This window comes from Pleurodeles waltl, chromosome 4_2, assembly GCF_031143425.1.
Source record: "Pleurodeles waltl isolate 20211129_DDA chromosome 4_2, aPleWal1.hap1.20221129, whole genome shotgun sequence".
Taxonomy (NCBI): Eukaryota; Metazoa; Chordata; class Amphibia; order Caudata; family Salamandridae; genus Pleurodeles; species Pleurodeles waltl.
This window is the reverse complement of record NC_090443.1, coordinates 921,269,086-921,283,929: the sequence shown is the minus strand read 5'-3', so window position 1 is coordinate 921,283,929 and position 14,844 is coordinate 921,269,086.

Genomic DNA, 14,844 nt, shown 5'->3' with positions numbered 1-14,844 from the left:
TTCTGTCTGGAGTACTGTGCAAACTCATCCAAAACAGGAGGCAGTAGATCAGGCCATTTTGGGGGAGGTGGAGGTGCACACTTTCACCAATCTGGACATCAAAGTTCAATTAACTTGCTCCGCAAATCCGGAATCCTCAGGCCTGTAACTGCAATTAAGTCTTTGCTCAGCTTTTAATGCCACACATAATAATTTCAGGACTTCACTGTTGAAGTGTGTCCCTCTGTCCGACTCTAGAGAGTCAGGAAGCCAAACCTCAGAATCAGCTCTATAAGTAACAGTTTGGTAACTGTGAGACTGTCATTTCTCCCGGTCGGGTAAGCTTCAACTCAATGAGAGAAAATGCACACAATGACCCATGATGTCTCTCAGTCCATTGCACACAGGTAGCTCAATAAAATCAAGTTGCATCCTGTTAAAAGGTCCTCCTGATCTGCCTATATGACTCAGTATGATTGTGATAAATTTGCCTATATTCAGCTTCTGCCATGTAACACATCTATGCCATGCGGCCTCTTCCATCATTCTGAATCTGGGGTTGAAACAAGTCTGTTTGAATGTCCTAACCAATGCATCACTATCAGCATGAGAAGGACCATGGCAGTGCTAGCCATAGGCGGTAACAAACTATTAGGCATCACAACTCTTCCATAACTTGAAACTCAAACATCATCTTCATCTCACAACCTGCTCTAACCCAACTCTGCTGTTCTTCCTCTGACGCTTCTTCCTGCAAACTCTTAACTTCCTCCCAGGTATCTGTAGCATTTAACAGAAGATTCTAACAAGTTTCATCATTTGACTCATTGGAGTACTCACCATTAAAGGCAGTACATTTCAAGGTGCAGTATCTTGCCACCTCATCATGGTAGATGTTGCTGAGAGTTATATAGTCAGTGGCTTTGTGGTGTGCAGAGAACTTCACGATCGCAATCTGTAATGCATCCCAAAGATTCTACATTTTATCTCCATTCCTGATGGGCAAGCCATCTGGCCAAAGTCATGACTGACACCAAAGCCATATTGACACTCCGTGAAAATAGTCACCTTTAGCATGCTCTTGTAAGAGCAACTAATTCAGCTACTTGGGCAGAAAAGAGTCCTTGAAGTCAGGAGGCTTTGACTACCCCTGAGACTGTAAAGTTTGCATAACCAGGTCTCAGGGTACCATCATTGTCTCTTAAACAAGAGACATCAACAAACATCACATAATCAAATTTAGGAAGTGAAATGTCTTGAATATCTGGTCTTGGCTTGGTGCATAGTTCAGTGAAATCTAGACAGCCATGCTCAATTTCATCAGTACAATCATCATTTACATTTTTATCATTCACAGGAACAGGCAACACATTTGCTGGATTCATAGTATTACAATGCTTAAGTGAAATATTATGAGCAGCCAATATTATCTGCACATAGCATGTAAGATGTGCACTAGTTAGATGCTGAGTTTTGGTGCGTGTTAACAACATTTCCATGGAGTGGGGCACAAAGACATTCAAAGGATGACCCATGACAATGCTTTTGCACTGTTCAATGCAGACACTGACAGCAGTAACGACTTTAAAGCAACCCAGTATAGCCAAAGACACAGGATCAAGAGTGGCTGAAAATTATGCCACAGGACTGTTGGCATTTTCATGCATTTGAGTCAAAACTGAGCAAGTGCATCCCTCCCTCTCACAGCAGTACAAAGTAAAACATTTCTTGTAATCAGTCATTCCCAGAAGAAGGGCACAACAGAGATTTTTTCTCAGCTCTGTGAAGGCATGTTTGTAGTTGTCATCCAATGGTACCGGATCAGATGCATCTTTGTGTGTCAATCTCTGTAAAGGCTTGGCCAAAAAGGAAAAGTTTTCAGAATTACTGTGATTCTTTCTTGGGACACCTTCCTTGCACCTTGTGGTGACCAAAGTATAAGTCTTCTTTCTTACAATACTGCAATTTAGTCGGGTAAACTTTATGTCCATTCTCAATTAAGTGGTTCAACAGGGCAATCGTATCTCTTCTACAAGCTTCCTGAGTATTTGATGTCACTAGTAGGTCATCAATATACTGCACTAGGGCTGAATGGTAAAGAATTTTAAGTGACCCCTGATTCCTTTTCAAGATCTGGCTAAAAATGAAAGTGGTATCAGTATATCCCTGGGACTCAGCACCATGCCAAAATAAGATTGCCAAATCAAAATGCAAAGCGAAACTGGCTCTCCTACTGCAACGGTACGGAAAATAATGCATGCCACAAGTCAGTCATGGTGAACCACTCTGCTTCACATGGAATTTAGAATAAAATCACTGCTGGAGTCAGCACCAATTGACAATATGAAATTACTATTACACTCACCTTTTTTAAGGTCCTGGACTCTACAGTATTTTCCCATGGGCTTCAGCAGTCCCGTCATGGGAGAGTTACATGGACTTCCCATTATATCTCTTAGAATTTCGTGTTCTATCAATGACTTGGTCACCAGGATAATTCCTGCAATTGCTTCAGGTGTCATGTTATATGGAGGAATTTGGATTCAGAGTTATTTTGATAGCTCAACTCCTTTAATGAGTCCCATCTCTTTTCTTGAAAAAGTCCCAAACTCAAGGGACACTTTGGGGGTCATTTTGACCCTGGCGGTATGGGACCGCCAGGGCTAAAACGACTGAAGCACCGCCAACAGGCTAGCGGTGCTTCCAGGCGTATTACGACGGCGGCGGAAGCGCCGCGGTCACACCGCCGGGGCCGGCGGTATACCGCGATTTTAGCCCCGGCGGTGATAATCCGCCAGGGCAGCGCTGCAAGCAGTGCTGCCCTGGGGATTATGACTCCCCTACCGCCAGCCTGTTTCTGGCGGTTTGCACCGCCAGGAAGAGGCTGGCGGTACGGGGAGTCATGGGGCTCCTGGGGGCCCCTGCACTGCCCATGCCACTGGCAGTGCAGGAGCCCCCTGACAGGGCCCCATGTGGCTTTTCACTGTCTGCACAGCAGACAGTGAAAAGCGCAACGGGTGCAACTGCACCCGTCTCACGGCCGCAACACCGCCGGCTCCATTTGGAGCCAGCTCCCATGTTGCGGCCCACATTCCCGCAGGCGGCCGCCCGGCGGTTACAGCTTGCCGGGCGGCGGTAGCCGCCCGCCAATGTTGTAATGAGGCCCTTTATCTTTTATTTCTTTGGGTAAGCCATTACATGTCAACATTGGGTACAATGTGACACTCCGTTTGATTTTACATGCTACATCTTCCTCATTCATATGGATCCCAATACCACGTGGGGTACAAATGACAGAACAATGCATCTTGCATAGAAAGTCACGTCCAAATAGACTTACAGGACTTGAATCACTCTGAGATGATGCTCAGCTTCAAATGAACCTACTTTTACAGAGACAGATTCTCTCACTGAGTTGAACATTTTTTTATTCACAAATCCCACCACTTGACATCTTTTTCCTGAAAGTGGCAAGTCCGGTACTTCTGCTGTTCTGACATTAGAACGTGTTACACCTGTGTCTCCTAGAGATGACATGTGGTGACCATTTACATCACCATCCACACAAGGACCACACTGATCCACCTCTAAGGAGGCACCAAGCATGCACTCCTCTTCTTCTCTGGGGCACCTTAACTGAAAAAGTCTGAACAATCACCATCACTTAGATCAGTTATAGGAAACTGTGATGTCAATTAATTTGAATTTGCATTTGTAACCTGATTTAGTTTTTGTCGGGAAACATTTGTCTTTTGTAGTGACATCGGGGCTTGTGGAGCTTGCATCTTCTGTCTTTGGGACATATTTAAATTTAGCATTCGGGGTCTCTGAACTCTTTGCATGTGAACCTGATTATTGCCTTGCACAGCTCTAGTACTCTGTAGCTGATTGTTTGCACCATTAAGAGAACACTTCTTCCTCCAATGGCACAACAGGCCACAACCGTGACACGGGTGAGTACTTTTCGAAGTCAGCACATCCACATCTCCATTCTGAATACCATGTGCTCCACCTTGCTGCTGGAGAGTATTACTTCACTGTTGTTGCACTGCTTGCATACTAACAGTAGTCCCTGCAAACTGTTTATTCTGACTAGCTTTCTGTGCAGCTTTCAATTGCAGTACCATCAGCTTGTCCTTCAACGTTTTCTGCGTTTATTTAAATTCATCAATCCAGTACTTTTCATACTGCAGGATATTATCAATTGGTTTGTTCTGCCAACAAATCAAATGCTGCTGAATTGTGTTATTTATGTCTGGCCTCAATCCCTGAACAAATATGAAGACAAAATGACTCATGTTTTTGACCTCTAAGGCCTGAATGCTACAGAAGTGCTTGAAAGCCTCTAACAATCTCCCATAATAGGAATGTAATGACTACTTAGATTCCTGATTCGTCCTGTCAAATCTCAGCCAATCAATGTATTTAGGGGACACCTTGTTTTTAAAAAAGCCAATCACTTTCTGATACTTTTCATCACCTCTTCAGATGGCGCATTTGTCACTGGATCTCTTGGAGGTTCACTATCAGGCCAATTGACAGCAACCTTACACTCAGTCCATAAATCACTTGGAACCACAATGTCAAACAAGGTATTCAAATATTACCAAAGGCATTTTGAAAGTTTCACAAATCACTCTCTCTGCTGATACCATTCCACTGGTTTCTCTCTCAGTTTAGGGCAATCATTTGTAAAGGAAAGAATATCACTTCAAATCCAAGGTACATGAACATTTCCTCCACCAGGAATTCCTCTCATTGGAAGTATCTTCACATTTCCTTCAGCTTGACTTGCTCCTGCCAGAGGCAAATCTATTCTCCCTTTCTTCTGATCTTTTTTCTTTACCCATCTGCCTTCCCACTTGTCTAAAGCTCCATATTTATTAATTCTCTAATCAGCAATCTCATTCCGGGAGGTCTCCTGTTCAATATATCACTGTCACTGAAATCTAATCTTTAATTTCTCTTTGAGGGTTTAGATTTTTCTAGATCAACATCATATTTCTGGGCTAATTCAGCTAGTCTATCATAAGCTTGCCCTGCACGTTTTATAATGTCTTTGCTCACAAACTGCTGTTTATCTTCAGTGTAAACAGCTACTCGGACTGTATCTCCATTTCCCAATATCATCTCATTTAATTCTAATTCCAATCTATATATATCCAATGATCTCTCTCTCTCTCTCTCTGGGGTATGTTCTGCTTTTGCTCCACAACTCACCACCTTGTTGCACCTGCAAGACTCAAATTGTTTAGCCAGTCATTTATTTGCTGAGCAGTTAAACCTTGAAACTTTATTGGAGTATTCGGCAATACTTCTGTTCTTAAAGGCCCTGCAACTGCTTGATCTGTTGTATTTGCAATAGACATATGTTCTGAAGTGTTATGCGGGGTTCTGAAACCAATATTCAATTTGTTTCTGGTCTGGACATAAAATATGGTGAGGATCTCAGAGGAAAGCTCATATCAGGGGTAAATCCTGTCTGACTTGTCAGTGAAGTTGGATCTGAAATGTGTGTAGGGGTGTGAGAAACTGGGGCTGATTGCAGAGGCCCCCTAACTTTTTGCCCCCATTTTCCACTTTATGCTGGTGTTTTCCTGACTCTGATGGTGCCCTGGGTACTGCTAACCAGTCCCAGGGCCTGTGCTCTGTGTAAAATGGATATGCAAATTAGGCTAATTATAATTGGCTAAGTTAACCTACCTATAAGTCCCTAGTATATGGTAGGGCATGTAGGTTTAGGGACCACAGCATAGGTGGTGCACACCTAGGTGCATTGCTGAGGTGCCCAGTGTCATTTTAAAAGCAAGCCTGCCTTGCTGGCTGCTTTTAAATTAAAGTTATATGCAAATTCGACTTTGGAATTAAAGGTACTTCCAAAGTCTTAAACTACCTTATTTTTACATATAAGTCACCCCTAAGGTGTGCCCTATGTGCCCCTAGTGCTGGGTGCCATGTAACTATAAGCAGGGACTTTATAAAAATAGATTTATAAGCCCTGGTGAGGTAAAAACAGCCAAATTCGTTTTTCCCTCATTGAAGTAAATGGCCTTCATAGGCTAGAATGGACAGACTTTATTTTAAATTTTAAAGTCTCCTTAAATGTTACATACCAAGAATTTGGTATCAAATTGATTGTTATAATAAATCCCACAACTTCCAGTTGTTGGATTTAATATAACTAGTGCAGGTAAAAAGTTTAGACTTTACCTAAAAAGTTGCCAATTTCAGCTCTGCATTGTTTTTGCTGCTGTGCTCTGATTGGCCAGCCTGCAGCAGCTTCTGCCAGGCTACTTTAATGAGGTGTGAAGTGGCCTGACTTTACACAAAGGAATGTGCTTGGGGGAGAGAATCTCCCCTCAGCAGATGGGGAAGCAGGAAGGGGGAGGGCTGCCAAACTGGTCTTCAAAGGCAGAGAAGGACATCTGGAGCACCCAGCAACACCCCCACATCCTGCAACCCCAGACAGCTAGGTGCCCCCTTGATTAGATTAGGAGAGGGCAGGAGAGGGGTGTGTTTATGATTTTTAGCCACACCAGTGGGTGGGCTCAGCCAGATCTCTCCTCCAAAAATCAGATTCATCCATTTTGGATTTTTAGAGACTATTGCCTTCTGGGATGGATTTTTGCCACACTTCCCAGGAAGTGGTCATCACAGGGGGACGACCCTGTCCCTGATTGGAGGACCAGGGCCCCCCTGCTTTTCACCCAGGAGCAAGGATAAAACTGGCAGACCTGCACCCACGCCTCAGATCCCCACCAAATTTCAAGAAGAAAGAACTACAAGGAGAAGAAGGACTGCCCTGCTGGACCCCTGGCCTGCACCTGGACCCTGCACTCAGAAAGACTGCACCAGCTGCACACTTGGGCTTCACCACAAGAAGGACTTTGCCTGGCTTCCACTGGTTCAAGGAGGGACTCCCTGTTTGCTACAGGTGAAAAATTGCTAACCAGAGTCCCCTGCACCAACTCCTGAAAAAGTGACCAGCTGACCACTGCCCAGTGGCCAAAAAGGAGTTTGCGCCAGGTGCACTCTGGGAGTTGAAGTCCGCACTTCCCAAGGACCATCACAGAACTTCTGGACCCTTGGGGTGAGCTGTGGACCCCAAAAGAACCTTAAAAGAACATCTGGGTGAAGCCCCAGAAGTTTGGAAAAGATTGGAGAAATTTTAGAAAAAAGCTCCATAAAGTGACCGACTCGACGCGGAAATTCTAGCCGGCTTGCCTCAACCGCGACCCGGCCTGACTTCGTGGTTCGTCCCGGTCAAGAAAAACATCCGAAAAAGAGACTAAGTCCGAACGTAAAAAGTTGACCGGGACCTTCCAGCCATCGTATCCGAGAAGGGCTCCACGGACGTCGGATCAAGATCCAGGTTTACCCCGGTCGAAGGATTTTCATCTCGAAAAAACGACTAAGTCCGAAGGTAGAAATCACCACCGAGGAAACCGACTTCGCGTATCCGGACAAGGGCTCCAGGAGGTCGGATCCAACTGGCAGGTTCGTCCCGGTGAAGAAAAACTTCAAAATAAAGACTAAGTCAGAAGGTAACTTTTTAACCGAGGCTTCCCGCGACCTGTATCCGAGCAGGGCTCCATCGCGGTCGGCCTGAAAGTTTGACTTTGTCCCGGTCCTGGTGCAACCAGATGACCCGATTGGCGCTTTTTGTTTCTATGCGCTAGAAAATAATAATACTTTAAAAATTCATATCTCCGGTTCCCCTGAACCGATTTTAATCGTTTTTGTGTCATTTTAAAGATAAAAATATAAGCTATTTTTATAAATTGGTTTTGGATTTTTAAACTGTTTCCTGTGTTTTATTTAATTACTGTTTTGTGATATTTGAATGCTTTACACTTTGTCTCCTAAGTTAAGCCTTGACGCTCGATGCCAAGCTACCAAGGGTAGAGCTGGGATTAATTTACTGAGACCTAACTGTACTTTTGTGGAGGTTTGTGGCTTGTTGCTAGGTGTAGGTACCTACCTGCCCTACCAATAACCCATTTTCCAACAAGGGGTCAATGGTCTCAGAAGAGAATTCATTGTCCCCATGTCTGAACCACTTGGGCTCACAAATCCCTATGCCCTGCTAGATGCAAAACCATTTGAAACAACTGGAGTATTCTGGACATTTTCTACATTCTGGGACAGGTAATGTGTGCAGATTATTCCCAGTCATGCCTATAGCATACAAAGGAACAACTGGACCTATTGTCACTAGAATTGTCAATGCATCTTGCTTCATGTGATTTATTGTATTCCTTGGAACTGCCATTCCTACAGTGTGTCCTGTCAAATCAGGATTTAAGCTGTGTCCTGTCTGTTTTGGGTTAAATGTCTGTACAAATTGGTACAAATTAAAACTCTGTGCTGGCTGATTTATGTTAAAACTCTGCACTGACTGATTTGTGAGAAAGCTCTGAACTGGTTGATTTGCATTAGGTGTATGTCCTACTGACCTTACCTCCGAATCTGGCACTATTTGATTAAGGGGTCTACATTTCTCACTGCTTCACCTGTCATTTCTACCTGCTCAGAAAAGTATGGAGGTGGATGATTTAACAATAGTTGTTTTATAAAATCATCATCCCAATCACTCTCATAGATTGCAGCTTTCTTTTCAGTATCTGTTGGCTGCTCTGCATTTTTGGTCTTTTTCTTACTGTTTGGTTTAGTGTTTCCTCCTTCTACACTAGTAATGGCTGACTACAAACTAGCTGTAGGAGGCTGACCATTTTTGTAGTGTGCAAAGCTAGGCACACTGTGCAGGGGTCCCAGACAACTAAACGTTGGTTCACAGAGGTAAGAACCAGACCACCTAATGCTCCAATTTTATGGTGGCTTGGTTGAGCAGCTGGGCTAATCTTGGTGAAGTTTAAAGCATTTGTTGTACTCACAGTATCAATAAATAAAGGCACACACTCAAAAGTAAAACTCGAGACCAATTTACAAAAATACTTCAGATTTTAAAAAAGTTTTTAAGTACTTTCTAAGTTATGAATTGTTACATTTTTAATAAAGTTAGTCTTTTTGTGTGTAATTATGTACCATAGAAATCAATGGAGAAATAATTTGAAAATTCACAGTACATCAGGCAATGTGTTTACCAATTTCTCCTTTTGCAGGTATGTTGAGGTCATTGATGAGTACCCTGGACTAGCTGGAGAAGTTCAGGTGTCTTTCGGTTCTGTCAGAAGCAGCTGCAGAACGTTGATGGAGCTGGTGCCAGGCCACTGCGGGGGACCACTTGGAAAAGCACTGCACAGGTGGACTTAAAGGTAAGTCCGGTTGGTCCCCTTGCGGTATCGATGTCGCAAGGGGTGAGGGACCCTTAGGGCACAGCTGGTGCAAAGTGAATCGGTGAGCCAGGAGCTGTGTGCAAAGATGCCCTTGGAAGTGGGAGGTAGGTCACTTTAAGGGTCACTTACAGGTCAGCAGGGGCACTTTGGTGGGAGGTCCAGGCGGTTTCTGAACTCCCTTGACTGGGGCTTCCTGGTCTTTTTTCAGTCCAGACTGGACTGTCCTTCTGGGTGTCCAACATGAGGAGATCAGTACATGGGGCTATTGCACGTTCTTGCCACTGGAGGTTGCAGTGCTATCAAACTAGGAACACTGATAGTATTTGTCCTCACAGTCCAACAGGTAAAGGTTGGTCTGGCTGCAGCATCCGGTTCCTTTTTCAGCAGCCAGTCAGGGAAGTGCCCTTCTCTGGGTTTTTGGTTCCTTGGGGTTGTAGAGTGATGCCTTCACTCTGGAGGGACATATTTGGCAATTTTCAAAGAGTTGAGGTCTTCTGGGGGTTTGTAGAGTCTGTCTGATGTCCAAGCAACCCCTCAGTGGCGATTGTGGAGTCCTTGGTGCAGCAAACAGGGTTTGGCACCTTTTCAGCAGGACTTCATTTCCCAAGCCTTGGGTCTTCTTTGCTGTTGGTCTTTTTTTGTCCATTGAATCTTATTTTTTGGTCTAGGAATGCCAACTACATACTGTATTTAGTGGGCATTTTAAGGGGGACTCTCGTAGTTACCAATGGGTCATCTACCTTAAGGTGGTTACACCGACTGCGTGATTACTTCCTGTGGGCAGAGGTCCCGTCCCTGCAACTGATTGGTTATTTTCCTTCCACGCAAGATGGAGGAAAATGAAATGAAGAGAGCACCTCTCATGCAACACCTTAGGGGTGGTGCAAGCGAGGACTGACCACTGCTCCTGTCCTTTGTCAGGTTTTCCTGCATTGATCCCACCAAAAGCGGGGGTTTGCAATTGGGCTGGCCATCTACTGCTAGCAGCAGGCTTGGGGGTCGAGTTTCAAGGGTGGTAATTCCTTTGAAGCTCACTAGCAGGGCAGTGCACATTCCTGAGGGAGTGGGTGTTAGCACCTCCACCCAGGAAAGGGCTTTGTTCTGAATCCCAAAGAGCAGGATCCCTCACCATAGGAATTCAGACTCTTGCCTGGTGGTGGCAGGCTGGTTGCGACTGGCCAGCAACCATGCCAAGGTAGTTAGCTTTTGCAGGGAGTACCTCTCAGAAGCCCCCTGGGCACATTTTGCAATGCATTCAATACTAGTACAAGGTTGGATTATTATCATTCGGAGATGTTTGATACAAACAACCCAGAATGGCCATCATCTAGCTGTGAAACTTGTAGTGACCAGTATCCAGCACATGCACTTAAAATGGCTGCTCTGTTTACTCACTATGTCCAGGTTTGGCCAGGACACAGTGGGGGCATATTGCTCATACACCTATGCCATTATATACCATATAGTGCATCCTGCCTTAGAACTGTAAGGCCTGCCAGAGGGGTGACTTACCTATGGGGTATGCAGTGTATGGTGGACAGGGCACACAGATTGTGTGCCCTGTCCGTTTGTCTTTTGGGTTTGCAACAGGACACTCAGCCTGCAATGGCAGTGCTGGGTGCACCTGAATGCATGGACCTAGAGGGTGGCACAATCAGTGCTGCTGTCCTCAGGGGCCTATCCTTAGTACCCCATGCCTGGGTATCTAAGTACCATTTACTAGGAACTCATAGCAGCAGCTAAGGGTGTTTCCAATTGTGCTAACTACAGTTTTGGTGAAAGAGATCTGGTCCAGGGACGCTGGTTAGCACGGGCCCTGTGCACTCACAATTTTAAGGCTACATCATTTACAAGGGAAAAAGTAGGGGACTAACCATGTCAAAAGAGGCCTTTTCCCACACTAGTCCTATAATGATATCTGCTGACTATCCGATCTTGCCTCTGCAACTGTCCTTATTGCTTTCTTCATTCTACTCTCATACTTGCCTTGCTGTTTCTGGTAAACCATGTGTTTCCAGGTATTAAGGGGCATATTTATAATGCTCTAGTGCCACCTTGCACCACACTAACATCTTTATTTTTTACGTTAATGTGGCCCAACGAGGCAGAAATCCCCGAGCCAGGCATAATGTATGCAAAGGGGGAGTTCTTTGAGATTTCCTTGTGTCATTTTTTATGGCACTTTTAATGCCTGCTCAAGAGCAGAGTTTAAAAGGGAGCTTCCATTCTTTAGAATGAGGCCCTAAGTACTCTGCAGGAATAGTGCCAATATTTTTGCACTATTCCTGCAGAGTACATCAATAGCGTCATGAGAAATGATGCTATTACCCCTACCCTGCGCCATGATGCGCTGTATTTTAAATAGGGCCACACATGGTGGCGGTAGTAGGGTGCTAAGGGACTCAGGAAAAGTGGCTCTGCACTTGGTTAACCACCCAGAGTCTAAGGGGTCTGCTCCTAAAGGGCAAGGCAAGAATAATGTAGAAGAGTGCCGCTGATTCCACTGGGGAATGGTATATTAAAGTCCAAAGAAACTGCTTGATATCAATCGGAAGATTCAACTATCCAATCACAGTTCATTGCATTGCATGGAACTGCAACATAGGGACGTAATCCCTAGTCCATCATGAGAATGGCATCCATCTTAACTCATCTGTATGGCATGAAACAATTGTATACAGTCCATTACACAGTTCCTAAATGTACTGGGGTGAAGGTTACATTTTTCAAGCTCACTATGCATAAAAAAATAAGACATCTATTTCCAAGCCAACAGTTCATCGGAACAAAATCTGAAAAGAATGACATGTTAAGATTGGCTGAACATTTTTCCACACAATCAGAAAAGTGGGCCTCACATAGGCTTACCTAAAGTACATTAAAATTGCACATTCATTCATATCAAGCAAAGCACATATAACATTCAAAATTATAATGTAATCGTTAATGTATTTTTAAAATGAAATAACCCTGTAAATATATTCCATTGCCTGTGGCAATTGTTATTCAATCACAATTGTTGTTTAGACAGTAGTTGTTCAGTACTTAGCTTACAACTTTTTAGTTGTTTAGCAGTAGTGGTTTAGACCTAGTTGTTCAGGATGTTTCCCGTTAAAAGCTCATGGAACCAGCTGCCGAAATTAATGCAACAGCCAGATGGCCCCAGACACCCTTGCAGAGAAACAAATCGAACTGAGGTGACCTAAAAAAAAGTGCTATTCATCTTCAGTGGAACACTCTCATGGAGATCTAGGAAAATGCATAACTATCCCCGGTAATACATACATGGTCGAAATACTGGAGATCAGATTCATGAAATTAGCCAATCAACCATTCCTATTTTGAGCAGGTGGTTGCCGGTGGGAGGCACCAGCACTTATTTTTGGGGGCAAACACTTTTTCTTTGCATCAGGCATTTACTGAGAGCAAAGGACACTAATGGGAAATACGGAAGTAGAGAAAGACGGAAAAGCTTCACAAAGGGAGAAAGCAGAAAGATGCAAGATGAGCTGAAGGGGCAGGGGATGGCTGTAAATGGATTAATGAGGACCCAGATGGCTTTAGGATTATTCTGCTTTAGTATTCTGTGCTCACACATTTAAGCTCACATTTAAGTGCAACAGCCACAAGTTTCAGAGGAAAGCTTTGAGCACCAGCACGTTTTTATTTACAAATTGATCACTGCAATCAGCCAACTGACCATGGATTCACCCTAAATGACTAGGCAATGTAATCACACCAGAAGTATTCAGGAGCTGATTTAAAATTTCAGAGCACGATAATTACACCATCAGGGCTAGTAAAATATTTCATTACCCTGGGAGAGTACCCATACTCCAAATATAGAGATATCCACCTACCAAGCTGACATAACTTTAGCAGGAACTGCCATTACAATGATTCCTGCAAGGTATGTAAAGTTTGAAATATAGCTCCATCATTATGAAGGTACCATCTGTCAAACTTTAAAAGCTGTTTTTGTATTTTAAAAAATGAAACCCAAAGTTGGATTTTGTTGTTAAAAATACAAAAACTAACGCTCTCCCCCACAACAAGGGAGATGTTTCCTGTGGAGGTGGGGGTTATTTTACAGTTTTCACTGCCTCTTACCGCCAGGTTTTATCTAGCAGTAACAGACAGTGATAATTGGCCATTCGACCACCGACTGTAAATTGGACTGGAGGCTAAATGGCCAGACCCCCGATGACCCTTGCTACATTGAGATATCAGGGGAGTACATGAGCATCTGAGAAGGAGAAGTCTCTGTCACTGACATTCTTAAGGCCCGTCTGTCAGTAAATCAGGTTAGTGGACCATTAGTTTAGTGGAGATGGTATTCCGTTGCCATGAGAAGGCATATCCTCTCTACCATACTCTAAATCAGCACCACAGTGAGGTGTATGACATAGGATTGCTGGTTGCAGTGACGTTCGCTCATCTACCACTTTCATTCACAGCCTGTGCCACAACCTGTTTGCATCTCATCTTTTGGAGTCAATGGAATATAACATACATGAAAGTGCTCTTAAACAGAGGAAAGCTCGAGGAGGAATATAGAGTGCAGTAAAAGCTGCTCACGTACTATCCAGTTCGAAATGTTTAATTATTTATTTAAACAATGACCTGTAAAATGCTATTTGTTATGAATGCTTTGTGATGAAAGATCGATTCGGTTAAGTACCAACTGCAAGAACTTACAGCACTTAAATGACAAACGTTTCTGTGACACCAGTCTGTGAGGTAACTTCTCAGACAGAGATAAGCTTTGTTAATGGCAAATACCATTGTGTGTTCACATTCCAAGAAAACTATTTCATTATTTGGAGAAATCTAGTGCATTATTAGTCAAGGACAGTCAAATAGAAGCTTTAGAGCTTATTAAAAAAAAACAGGTATGTTATTTTCTTAATCATGAGTATCATAATTGAAAAAATAAAAAAATACAGTGGGAAGAGTCAGGGACACGTAGTATTCATCTAAAATCAATAGTGAGTGAAATAATTTAGAAATGTAATAAATGTCTAAGTATACAAATAGAAAGATAGGGCTATGCGATTAAAGACATAACGTTCTACCCAGGCCCTTAATGAAGGAAGCAGCATGTTTATTTCTTTTGAAAAGGGACATTCACCCAGTGTTCTGCGTTACTTATAAGAACAATAGTAAAGCTGAAGGGCAACGGCTGAAATAACATTAGTAATCATTGATTTGTAAATGAAACATTGTAAGAGGACTAATTGCTGCAGTTTCTGTTACAGCCACCATGCCTACAGATGTGGCATCAGGCAGAAAGTCAAGTGCAACTATTCATAAGTCCTGAATTTAAGAGAAAGTGTAGAACTGTTAAAGTTCTTGTTCATCTGTGTGAAGAATGAAGGATTTTTATGAACATATTTATGATAGGAATATTATTTGGAAAATATGAAAATGTAAAAACAAGTACACAAAGCCCAAATTAAAGCAATGAGTCGGGATATCTATCTATCAGGCACATGCTAATTGAAATATTATTGAACTTAGCACCAATGTAGATAAGGTTTATCTTACACTTTCCATAGGGAATCCAAAT